The 12,313-nt window shown below is 42.6% G+C and overlaps 2 long non-coding RNA genes across 2 annotated transcripts in view; both read left to right on the top strand.

Annotated features, from left to right (window-relative positions):
• The window catches only part of LOC130600069 (uncharacterized), a 176,111-nt gene that overhangs the window by 142,757 nt on the left and 21,041 nt on the right, over nt 1-12,313 (top strand). The gene's annotated exons all lie outside the window — the stretch shown is intronic.
• LOC130600070 (uncharacterized) lies at nt 13-2,400 on the top strand. The gene is made up of 3 exons (XR_008972361.1): nt 13-113; nt 1,369-1,463; nt 2,130-2,400. It is a non-coding gene; the product is annotated as an uncharacterized LOC130600070 (long non-coding RNA).

The raw sequence follows: 12,313 nt of genomic DNA, 5'->3' as shown, positions 1-12,313 counted from the left end.
GTTTCACCAACACTTGAAGAGGGAGGTGATAAATGGCTGTTATGTCTTAAGGACAGCTTCTCCAGGAATTGCAATCAACTCTATCTCAGAGGAGGTGGTCATACTCTGTTGGAGTAAGTTTACCTCCTTGCAGTCTTTTTATCTATGAGAGATGTGCTCTGTTGTAGATAATTACTTTTCTTTGAGTGCTGACATAGAATGATAGAATGGTTTGGGTTGGAAGTGATCTTAAAGATCATCTAGTTCCAACCCCCTGCCATGGGCAGGGACACCTTCCACTGGACCAGATTGCTCAAAGCCCCATCCAGTGTGGCAGTTACACTGTTTGGACTTGGTTGTGAATGGGAATTAAAGGGTTTTTCAGCTGGGGGATGGGTCTGGGGAAAAGAAAGAAGTGCTGCCCTTCTAGAAGGGAGATCATGGCTGGATTATGGAGGCCAGGAGGGCTGGAGCTGGGGACTGTAATTGAAGATCATAGAGGAGGAGTAGAGCTGAGTGATGGTGGGCCAAAATGGTTCCTGGGATAAGGGTGGGTAGTGACATGTGTCCTCAGTGCCTGGCTTGACAGTGGACAGCCCCCTTGGCTTGCGGGGAAGCCTGTCATATATGTGTCTGTGAGACACCTCTTGGAAAAAGGGGGTCACTTGGTCAGAACTATCCCTTGTCCCAAGTTTCTTCTATGGCTATCATGTTGTCTCCCCACCATGTTTCATCAGCTGCAGTCACCCTATTATGCTGGGTCTCTGTCCCCTTACCCCTGGTGAGTATGGAGTGATGGGGCTGATGACACCAGCTATCAGCTCTTCCAGATACTTGAAACTCGTGTTCTTAAAACCCCTTCAAGTCTCCTACAGAAATTAGTAAAGAGCATTTTTTTTTTTCTCTGAGGTGCTACCTGAGTGTCCTTCCCAACTCTCCAGGTTTTTGCCTGAAATCTGAACTGAATTTTCACCTGAAAAACAAACTTGTGTTTTCCAAGATGTTAGTGAAATGAATGCTGGTTGCAGGGAAGTTTGGTTTGCTGAGCATAAGGTGTTCCTGTATTAGTAAGGTGGAATTAGTCCAGGTTGCAGGGGTGCTGTGAACAGGGATCCACGAAGCACTGTGAGGCAGCACTTACTGAGCTAGGTTGTTGCTATGTGCTAAAGAAGTGCAACACAAGATAAAGCGATGAGACCTGGGTTGATGAAAATGTATGTCAACTCATCAATGCTTTAAGCAGGCTGTGAGAAGTGCCTCTCGTGAACCGTCTTTTTTTCTCATCTAAGTAAACAAAATTAAGCTGAAAAAACACTGAATAGAAAGAATCAGATGGCACTGGTCGACAGTCAGTGTTTGCAATGTGAAACGTGCTCTCGATTTCCCAAGGCAGAGGATGCAGGTGGTGCCACGTGTTTGATGCCTTTGAACACCAAATGCACCAGCTACATCTGAAAGGTATCAACCCCCAGATCTGAGCAGCGGTGAGTGCCTATCAGCTCTGTCAAGCAAAATCTTCTGTGAAAAGTGGCTGCTAGTAGAATAACAGACAATACCTAGAGATGAAATGCTTTTCATCTGTGTTACTGAACTGGATGTTTTTCCTCAAGCTGCTTTTTTGCCTTTTTTTTTTTCTTCCTTCTTTCTTTCTTTCTTTTTTTCTTTCAGAAAAGCAGCACTGACAGCTGCATAGTTACTGTGGATATTAAGAAAACGCCTATAAAAAGTAGTGAGCTTGCTGGTTGATGCCCTTGCTTTCTCATATTGTGGTACATAGAGCAGAGCTTTTTGTAAAAGCTGTGGATGCCATTTTTTGCTGTAGTAGGGTTCAAAAAGTTATGCCTCCTAAAAGCAAGGGTTTCTGGATAAGATACTGCTATTTTTGTTTCCACCCTGTTCCTGGCCAAATCATGCCTTCTCTGCTGGTGGTTAGTGCACAGATGGGCAAAAGAGAGGGTGAGCTGCCCTTCCCTAAAGGGAATCTTGGTCTTTCCTTAACAGCTCCATGTCTTATGGTCTTCCTGAGGCCTTTTATAAAAAACAATATCCTAACTTTTTGTGTTTGTTAATTATCATCTTAATTTTTTAATTTACTAGCAGCTCAGAACTGAGCATTATTACTTAAATGTTGTATCTGGGCTCTCTTTCAGGGGACAGCATGAATGAGCAGCAGACGCTGGATTAATGCCTTGTCCTAATCTCCTTTTATTTGCAAATATCCAGTTCCTCACAGATGGCTCTGAACAACAAAAAACATACACGGCCTGTCTCTTGGGAAAATTAGGTTGTTTGTGGCCATTGCTGCTTGCATTATAATCCCTGCTGGCAAATTCCTCTTTTGTCACCAGAGTGAGGGTTCAGTGTCACTTTGAAGCATAGCAAGGTGATAGTTGAAGCAGCACTCTTTTGGGCTCTGAAGCAAGGCAGTGGAAAGATAAAGAAGAGGACTTTCTCTCCTCAGAGATCAGGAGGTTGCACTTTACCTCATCGTTTCACCAGTGCCATTACAAGGGGCTCAGCACAGCCAGTTTATGTGAGCATCTCTTCCTGTAGCACAGAATTCCTTCCTGTGACAATGGGCTAACTCTGGAGCTAATTTCAAGTCAGACTGTCAGTTCTCCATCTTGATTGCTGTCCTCAAGCTTAGCAGATGTGCAGTGAGGCAGTACTCGTTTGTGAATTTATCTTCAACTTGTCAGAACGTGATATGAGAAATCACATTTGATGTGATGAATTAAGGGCAGGGCTGGGCAATAACTAATCTTATGAAAGGAGCTGGGGGTAAAACTGCTTATCAGGAGATAATTAATAATAAAAAAAATCAAATGATGAGATTAATCTTTGTGTCCTGGCTATGTCTTAAAGACTGCCAGCAGAAAAATGCAAGAAGCTTCCAATAAAGAGCAAGTGTTGCAGCAGGAGATGAGCTTGAGGTACCACACGCAAGCAGAGGTACTGGGTGGCAGTGTTTAGATTTGTGACTGCCAGCTATGTAACAAGACGATCTTACTGCAGATGTCAATGTCACGTTGTTAGCCCAAAGTGAAATGCTCTTTTGACTCAATAGCTAAGAAAGCAGGAAATTGCAGAAGATGATTGGTTACCAGTGACACATCACTAGGGTATTCAAGCCAGCTTTCTGGATGCTGCCTAGGTAATCTAGAAGCCAGCCTGTTTGGTTGGTTGGTTGGTGTGGTGGGGGTTTCTCTTTTGTGTTTTCTTTATGTGGAGCATTTCTGAGCTATAAAGGAGATGCTCTTTTTTCTTATCCTTTTGATGGCACTGCTGCCTGTGAATTCAGAGTGCCAGGTCTGCCTGCAAGCCAGTTCCAGGGGCACTACAGCTCTTGGACCAGCACATGGAGGCGAGCCTTGAGCAGAAAACTCCAGTGGCTGCAGACAATTCAGGAAAGGATCTGATATCTTTTCCTTCAGAGTTAGCAGAGTCCCTCAGACCTTCAGTTTGTGGCTGCATACCCATCAGGGCTGGTTGCTCCACTAAAAATAATCAGAAGTTTGGCTTCTCCATAACTTGAACACCTTCAAAGGTGGGATTAGTTAGGAAAATTGTTCCTGTGGCATCTTAAATTGCATTGAAAGTCTGTGGGGCAGAAACATGCTAGTCCTGAAAATTGTAATTATAACTGCAGTGTGATACCTACTTTTGATCAAGTCTGTCATGATAGCAATACCAGTGAAGTTGTGGCAGAAGAAGGATCCTTTGTCACTCTTTCTGGCACTTGAGTCAGGTTGATCAAACGTGCTGCTGGTATGTTGGCACATGTTAGTTGCACCTTTGATAGAAATATGACTGTACCTTGAGGTTTTGGCATTTTTGAAAATATGTGGCTTATCTTACTTAAAATTATGTGCATTTTTTTTTCCCAGTTACAAGCTGACAAAATCAGCCCAATATATGGGCCCTGACCTAAACCCTCGGCCAACAATGGATGCCACACCAAGTATGGGCAGTGATGGGAAACAGCCTGACTCTGGAGAGGGAACGGCTTCTTCTAAAGTAGTGCTTTCAATTTAGCCTTTGCTCTGTTTTTCCTTTTATCTTCTCTTAGAAATTTTTGTTCTGTAATTACATTAAAATTTGCAAAAGTTTTTTGGAGAAGAAGTTTAACCAGATGTGCTGTCATATGAATATACCCTTCTAGCTAGATCGTTTGAGTCATTTGAGTGCCTAGTGCATGCCTTTGTCTGTGTTGGTTCCTCTGACTTTTAGGGCAGGAAGGCTTTTTTGTTAAATTAAAAAAATAAAAAATGGCTGTTTCCAGATGGCATTTAGGAGATGTCCAGGGTTTGTGCTATGACATCCTATTCTGTCATAACTGCTTCCTCATGCTGTTGGTTTCTGACCATCTCATCTTTTCAAGGCAGACTGCCGCAGGTGGCTCTGCCCAGGTGTAACATCTCAGGTAGCTGTCTTAAGGATCCTCTTGGAAGAAATATGTTTTTTGCAGTGTTGAATATACTGTACTTATCTCAACTGTACTTAACCCACTCTTTAAAATATTGTGCTCCTGTCCTTTTCCTGACCCATCTCCAGTGCTTATTATGTGTTTCTGAATTCAGGTTGTTAAAGGAGGCTTTGTGGTAAATGTCTTGCTTGGAAGGAGATTTTTTTGGGGGGTGGGGGTTGTTTTATGGGTGATTTTGTAGACTTGTACAGTGCAGGTTGAATCCCCCGGAGGAAGAGATGCAGTGTAACTTGAAAGGGCATCAGTATCTTGCTATCGGCTCCTTCTGGTTTTGAGTGTTGAGACACATTCCTGGGTAGCAACAGTATTGCTAACCAGGTTGCATGTTGTCCAAGCAGTGGAAGAAATTGACCTTTGGAGGATTGTAGGTGCTTCTGTTGCAGGGGAAGTCCAGTCCCTTACTGAGGTTCAGCTAATGGCCTGCAAGTAGATTTTAGGTGATTCAGGGAGCGGATGAAGCTTATGTTATTCCCAAACCAGCTAGGGTGATGGCAGAATGGGGATTGTCCCATGGAGCTTGTCCCTAGATGAGCAGTGGCACTTTACTGCAGGGCCAGCCATGAGCTGCAGCCATATGATCATCATTACTTGAGTGGCCATTGTGTTCTTTGCTTTCTATGGGAGTGTGTCTGGAAGAGATCACTGCAGGCCAACCCTTGCCATTTTGGTGCAATCCCTGCTCGGTCGTCCCAGAGCTTTTCTGCTGGTGTTCCTGATAAGGGGTGCACACTCATACTGACCAATGCTTAGGAAAAGTGCCCTTGTTTGATGGTGTTTTTTTTTTGTGTGGTTGTTTTTTTTTGTTTTTTTTTTTTGTTGTTGTTATTGTTGAGCAAACTGCCAGTATCTAATAATACCAAGGCTGATATATCTGTAGTTTGGTACAACAGATCAAGGCAATGCTGCGCAATCTAAGAATAATGCTGTCTCCAAAGCACATGGAGGAGGATTAAACGGCTTTCCAGCAACCTGCTGCCATCTGTGCAAGCCATTTCCTAAAATACATTGGTAAATGCCTGTGGGAAGAGCTGCAAGTCTGGTTGTGTTTGCAAACTGGTATGTTAGTCGTTGGTCCTGTCTGCAAGGTTAGATGTTGGCAGCCTAGGTGGAAAGACAGCAGTAGGAGCAGGGCAGGTACAGAGAGTGTGGGGGGGCTAATCCCAACTCTTTGGAGGTGGTGGGGAAAGAGAGGCGGTGAGTGCCAAAGAATTAGGAGGTTTTGAATCCTTGCTCAGCAGAGGTTGCCTCCCAGAACATCAGTGTTATTAAGCAGAGATTGGCCACCTTCAAGCAGTGAGGCGGTGGTGGTGTTATTATTAAATGATCTCTGAAGAGATGAGGCTGTTATTTCTACAAATTCACTTTGAGCCAGATCCTGCAGTCTTCCCTTGCATTCAGCAACTTAGTTTTCTGAATCCCATGGGTCTTGCTGAGAGCTGTTTTGTGCTAAACCCTGCTCAGCTTGAGTATTGGTGAAATAATCTGGTTTTATTACCCTCAGTGTTATATTAAAACTCTGTAATTAAAAGGGGGAGAGGGATCTTCAAGGAATTCTCCTTTTCATATCACTGTCTCACTCAAATGTATCTTTCGGAGAGAAGCCTTTGCACTGAAGCGTGCATCTCTGCGGAAGGAAAAACAAATACCGGCTCTGACATAAGCCCCATTCTTCCTTGAGGCCTGTGAGATAGTAGCATAAAATGTGACATTTAACATCAGCCTTTTCTAAAGGCTTCTGGATAATTGTGAAGTATTCCTTTGTTCAAACCAGCCACTTTTCACAGCTCTTCTGTAAAAAAAAATCCTGAGGGGAGGATCAAGAGCAAGAAACCCTCCCCTCTGGTCTGAGAAACACTGCATTAAGACGTCTGTTTTTTAGCATTTGTCTTATTGCAAAACTGATAAGGTTTCAGCTGTCTTGCTTGTTTTCTTTTATTTTTGCCAGAAACTGGTGGGTTCATGACCGGGAATTCAAAGCTGCTGTACTGATGCTCGCCATACTTTAAGACAGTCAGGACTGTGAAGAGCCCTGTCCTGCAAAATGATCTATTATTCTGATGACCTGTCTCTGTAGGAAGGCAGGATTAGTCACTGTAGTTTATTTGGTGTCCTGCTGTCAGCTGTGACGTGTTTTACATGGAAATGGTGAGCTCTTCGGGGTAGAAAGTGCCATTCTTCCTACTTGAAGTTATACCACCTAGGGCAAGAAGACTTTCAGCCAGAACTGAAGTCTTCATTCAGCTGAAATTATTCCAGAGAAAACATTTTGGTCTGCAACTGGAAGACCCAAAAAAAGAAGGGGGGCGGAGGGGAGAATCTTTTAATCATGGTAAGCCAGTTCTCTTTTGAGAGAACTTTTCTGAAAAATCAGGGAATCAGTTTGAAGTTTAAAAGTAAACTTTTATAACTTTACTAGTAAACTTAGTAAAAGTCTAGTTTATAGTAAACATATAAATTTTATCAGCTGAAGTAGTGAAAAGCACAAGCATGTCAGACTGGTTGGGCAAGGCCATACCATGAATTACAGAATGTAGATTCCCAAATCCCAGCTCCTTGCCTTGCCCCACAGCCCATACAACTTCTCATCACCAAGCAGGGTAAGAAGAAAGCTTTACTTCATCGCAATATAACAAGCAGCACAATTTGACATGAAGTTTAACTTGAAGAAAACAATTTTGAAGCTTGCATGTGCTAACTGGTTTGTGATCATGTACCCCTCTCTTCCCTCAGAGAATGCTGATTTGCTGCTCTGAATGCTTTGCATGAACGTTAGGTCTTGGGTTAAGACTGTACAAAATAATCCATTTATATCTGGCTTCAAGTTGAAGTCGTAAATACTTCCCTGGTAGCGTGAGAAAGGCAAAATGGTTATCCCAAGTCACAGCCCTCACTGGGGTGGTGCTGACATTTCCCTGAACTTGGGTGCTTGAGCTGAATTCGAGATTGGTAGTGAAACCTGAATGCAGGTCAGCACAGTGCTGCCTCAGAGGCAGTAACAAAAACCCTTGCTTAGCGCTATTTCTAATCTTTTAATTTACATTCTGGCCTGCTGAGCTGTCCGGGAGGCTGAAATAATGGTGACTGTAACTTAGCCCCCAAGAATGAACCAGTTCCAGAAGGGCTGCTCTCTTCTGCAGCTACTGAGTCCAAACTGAACAGTCCTATTGACCTGTCTTTACCCTTCTCAGAGGTGCCTTATAACATGGCACAAGCAAAGGCAATGCAAACAACCTGACTGACACAGGTAGGATGAAATTTGGTGTAGTTGTGCTTCCCCCTGAAAAGTTCCCAAAGCGATGGGTCAGGTGACACTGACCTTCCCCTTTTGTTCCTCGGACCATTTTGTTAAAATTGTTAGGATCTTGGTAGCATGTGTGTTGCAAGGGGTAAAAAATGGAGCAGAAATACTGGAAGGTAATCTGAATGAGGAATAAACTCAAAGTAAGTTGCCTGTGGAATAAGGGGAACTGTATTCTAGAGGATTGCTTGAGAGATGGTGACTTCTTCTGTTGCCTGGCACAAGTCTCATAACTTCCTGTGTTTCCATCTTTAAAACCATTGTGTGCCTTGTTGGCTTGTTTGATCATATGTAATTGATGGAGAATTACTTGCCTGGTGTTTTGGATGTGGCAATTAAAGGTTGTTACAGCTAGGAGAGATTATTAGCTCATCCATTTTAACATCCAGCATGTCACAATTTTTTTTTATTTTTCAAGATGCTTCTCTGTATTCCTGTTGTCTGAGTTGTAGGTAGTTATCAGTATTGCTGTTATCCTCACCCTTGCTTGTACTCAGGAATATGTTGTTATAACAATTAGGTCTGAACAAAACTATGTCAAGGCACTCTTCCCTCTCCTCTCCTTAGTGTGGCTGCCAACAGTCCATGTGTAAGCAGCATGTCTCAAGATGGACATTGTTGGGGTCTTGCTTCTCTGGCTAGCATCACTGTACTTCTTACTAATAATTGTACTGTATATGTTTCAGGTTTTGTTTTTTGTTTTTTTTTTCTTTATTTTCTTTTCTTCTCCCTTCATCTGGTGTTGAAACTGTAGTGCCATAATTAAAGTGCTTTGCTCACTAATTGGAAAAGGCTGCTTTTGGTCCTATTGCAGCAAAATGCAACATTTCTGCACTGATTTTACATTTTGCACCACTCCTGATGAGGGCAGTTCTTGATTCAGAAACTTAAGGTGTGCTTTCTCATGGAGGCTGTACCTGCAGATAGATACCTGATTCATGGGCAAATTACTTTGAGATAATGCTGTACCCGTACATTGTGGTCTACGGGCACACATTTACAGTTTTCCTGCAGGGAATATGAAATAATTTGAGATAATTTACTCACCTGTAGCAGTTACATCCTGCTTAGCATGGAATTAAGTATGTGCACAGATTTACTAAGGAATGAAATACAAGATAACTTGTTTCAGAATACAGTATTTTGGGCAGTGCAGGCTAACTCTGCATCATAGAATCATAGAATGGTTTGGGTTGGAAAGGACCTTAAGATCATATAGTTCCAAACCCCTGACATGGGCCGGAACATGTAGCTGTCACAACAGGCAGAATTGTTCTTCTGTTTGCAGGCCATTTCTAGTGTTCTTTTGGCCCAATTCCCACACTCTTCCTTCAGTCATAATAGAAGCAATTGAGTCTCAAGAAATAGGGCTTTTTATTGTTAAATTGTATTATTATAATTTACAAATTATGATGGCCAAGATAAAAAAAAAAATTGTTTTCAGCTAGGTATCAGTTCCCCATTTATTCATATCTATCAGTATTTTTCTATTGTGGCAGAATGCAGTTTGAATGAGGCTGTAACACAGCACTTGAAAATGATGAAAGAAGATCTACTCAGGCTAAATCCTTGTCTGTCTAAGGCAATTTTTTGGTACTTGGGTGTATTGGCTGTTTTGTCCTTGAACAGTTTAATGAGCAGCTTCTTAAGAGAGCGGAGGGTTCTTCCAGCTTTGTTGTGGAAGCCGAGTCTCTGTCATATGCTCACTAAAAAGGATGGTGGCTGGGTAAAGGGTTTTGTGCCTCTACATGCACAACAAGAGTAGAGAAGCAGTGTCTGCTGGTGGCAGGAGATGCTGAAAACAACTGTTTCGGAATTGCCTCTTCCATCAGTTTCATTGTGAAACTCTCTTTTGTTGTCTTTGAAATATCTCATCTCCTTTAGTCCCATTATTACATGAGAACTGCAGCTTCAGATTTGGTCTTTGACCTATGGAGTGAACAAGAAAAAAAAAGATCAGACCACTCTGGTAAGAGGAAACACCTCCCCTTCTCCACACATGGTAAGCCTAAAAGGAAAAAAAGACAGTCCAGTCAGTCCTTAAAGTATGCATGTGTATGTATTTTTTTCTCCTTTTAAAATAATTATACTGTTAAATTAAATATAACATTATTGTATTTAATAATATTTTTAGTATTATTAAATAATAAATATCAAAATAATTCCCAATTTTTGAGGCAGTAATATTGGAGAGTAGTGGTCTGAAAAACAGAAGCAACTCTGGTGTGTTAGGGTATAGTGCTGTGGAGAAGGAACAAAGTGTGAAGGCAGCATAGGCTGTATTTATCCCACCAATTTTGTATTTTTTTTACAGCATCAGGCATGAAGTTGCCAGCTCCTGGAACCTGATCCTTTGATAACTACAAATTCTTTTTGTTCCTGTCCTGTGTTCATGCTTCTCTGATGGTATATGTTATGAGCAGATAAATGGAGGTGCTGGATGGTTTTAAAAAAAAAAAAAAAAAAAGGCTAAGACATGAAATTTGGTCTTGAATTTGATACTCAGCTGTTCCTGCATTAGGTGCAATATATATTGGGTACCTTTAAACCTGTGTAAAAGAATAGAAGCTTCGGGAAAAAAAAAAACAAAAAACAAACAAAAAACACACATGTGTACATGCACACTAAAAACACACATGTGTACATGCACACTATTTGCTGCTGGTCCAGTAAACTCCAGGGAAAGGTGTTTCATCATCCACTAGCTGAGAGTTTAAAGCCAACAAATCCCTCCCCTGTGGAGATAAAGCCCTTGTGAACAGTTCATTATCATATTCTCTGTTTTGCTCGTAAGTTCTCCTTTCCTTCAGAAAAGCACCTATTTAACAGCTCTCTCGTGTCAAGGGTCTTGGGAAGATCACTGCATGTTCATGGGCTGTGCAGGCTGGCAGTCAGGAGGAGAGAGAACGGTCGGCATGTGAGTGCTGTTGCTCAGCATGTCGCTGGTCATTCCCTCTGCCTGTTGAAATGAGCTACTGTGGGAGGTGACATGTTTCCCACTTCCGTGCTGAGAGCATCACTATGTGGGGCAGTGGGATGGCAGCTTTTGCTTGCCTGCTCTATCTGCCTCCTCACAGGTGCCTGGGATTTGTGTTCTTGGGGGAATAAGTGTGGCCTTTTGCACAGGCAAAAAAGAAAATTGTTCATGTGCTTGACCTGCATTGCAGTGGTGCCTGACAGTTTGCTTTTTAAGCTAGTGCTTTGATGTGTATTTTCAGAGCGGCTGTGGCACTGAATGAGGGACAGTGACTGACCTGAATTTTTGGTGTTAAAAGCAGGCATGCAGTTTCATCAACAAGAAAGAGATGTCAGACTGGCAAATTATGTTTTATCTTGAGAACTTTACAGCCTTTTTTTTTCCCTGAACTGCTAGTGTACTTTCCAGTTGTTTTCCCCTTACAATGTAAATTATAAACTCTTCCAAGGAGGAGGGTAATAGAAAGAACTTTGTAGAAAGCATTCAAGAAATAATGGTACTTATGTAAACAATGGCTGCTTCATGCCCCCTGCCCGCCTTTTTTATTTTCCTTTGGTCTTTCTACCCCTCTGACTTAATGAAGGTTGTTTCTACAGAGGCAGCCTTCTTGTTGCACTGCTTTCTACAGCCATACTTGGGTGGGTAAAAGTTCATAGCCCTTTAACAGCAGTTGGGTGAAGATACTGGGTAGGTGTGCTATACTGAAGAACAGCCTTTCTACATAGAATCATTTAGGTTGGAAAAGGCCTTTAAGATCATCAAGTCCAACCTAATGCTAGCAAGACCTCCACTAAACTATAGCCCTAAGCATCACATCTACCCCAGGAATGGTGACTCCACCACTTCTTTGGGCAACCTGTTCCAAAGCTTGATAACCCTTTCAGTGAAGAAATCTTTCCTAATACCCAGTTTGAACCTCAGCTGGCACAATTTGAGGCTACTTCCTCTTGTCCTATTGCTTGATGCTTGAGAGAAGAGATCAACACCCACCTTGGCACAACCTTCTTTCAGGTAGTTCTAGGGAGTGATAAAGTCTCCCCTCAGCCTCCTTTTCTTCAGACTAAGCAACTCCAGTTCCCTCAGCTGTTCCTTGCAGGACTTTTTTCCCTAGACCCTTCACCAGCTCTGTTGAATTTCTTTGAACCTCCAGCACCTCAATGTCTCTCTTGTAGTGAGGGACCCAGAACTGAACACAGGATTCAAGGTGCAGCCTCACCAGTGCTGAGTATAGGGAGATGATGACTGCCCTTGCCCTGCTGGTCACACAATTTATGATACAGGCCAGGATGCTGTTGGCCTTCTTGGGTGCCTGGGCACAAGCTGCTCATGTTCAGCCATGGTCTGAGCACCCCCAGGTCCTCCTCCTTTAGGCAGCTTTCCACCCACTTTTCCTCAAGCCTGCAGCATTGCATGGGATTGTTATGGTCCAAGTGCAGGACCTGGCACTTCGTCTTGTTGACTCCTATAGAATTGGTCTTTGTCCATCAGTCCAGCCTGTCCAGGTCATGTGTATGCTTGGTAGCAAACCTGAGAAAAATACTACCAGCTCCATTCCTTTTTGCCAACTTACTCG

Source organism: Pezoporus wallicus, unplaced genomic scaffold, assembly GCF_028554395.1.
Source record: "Pezoporus wallicus isolate ANWC-B61680 ecotype Strahan unplaced genomic scaffold, APGP_CSIRO_Pwel_v1 contig_2439, whole genome shotgun sequence".
NCBI lineage: Eukaryota > Metazoa > Chordata > Aves > Psittaciformes > Psittacidae > Pezoporus > Pezoporus wallicus.
Note: the sequence above shows the minus strand (reverse complement) of the source record. Positions and strands in the feature narration are given on the sequence as shown.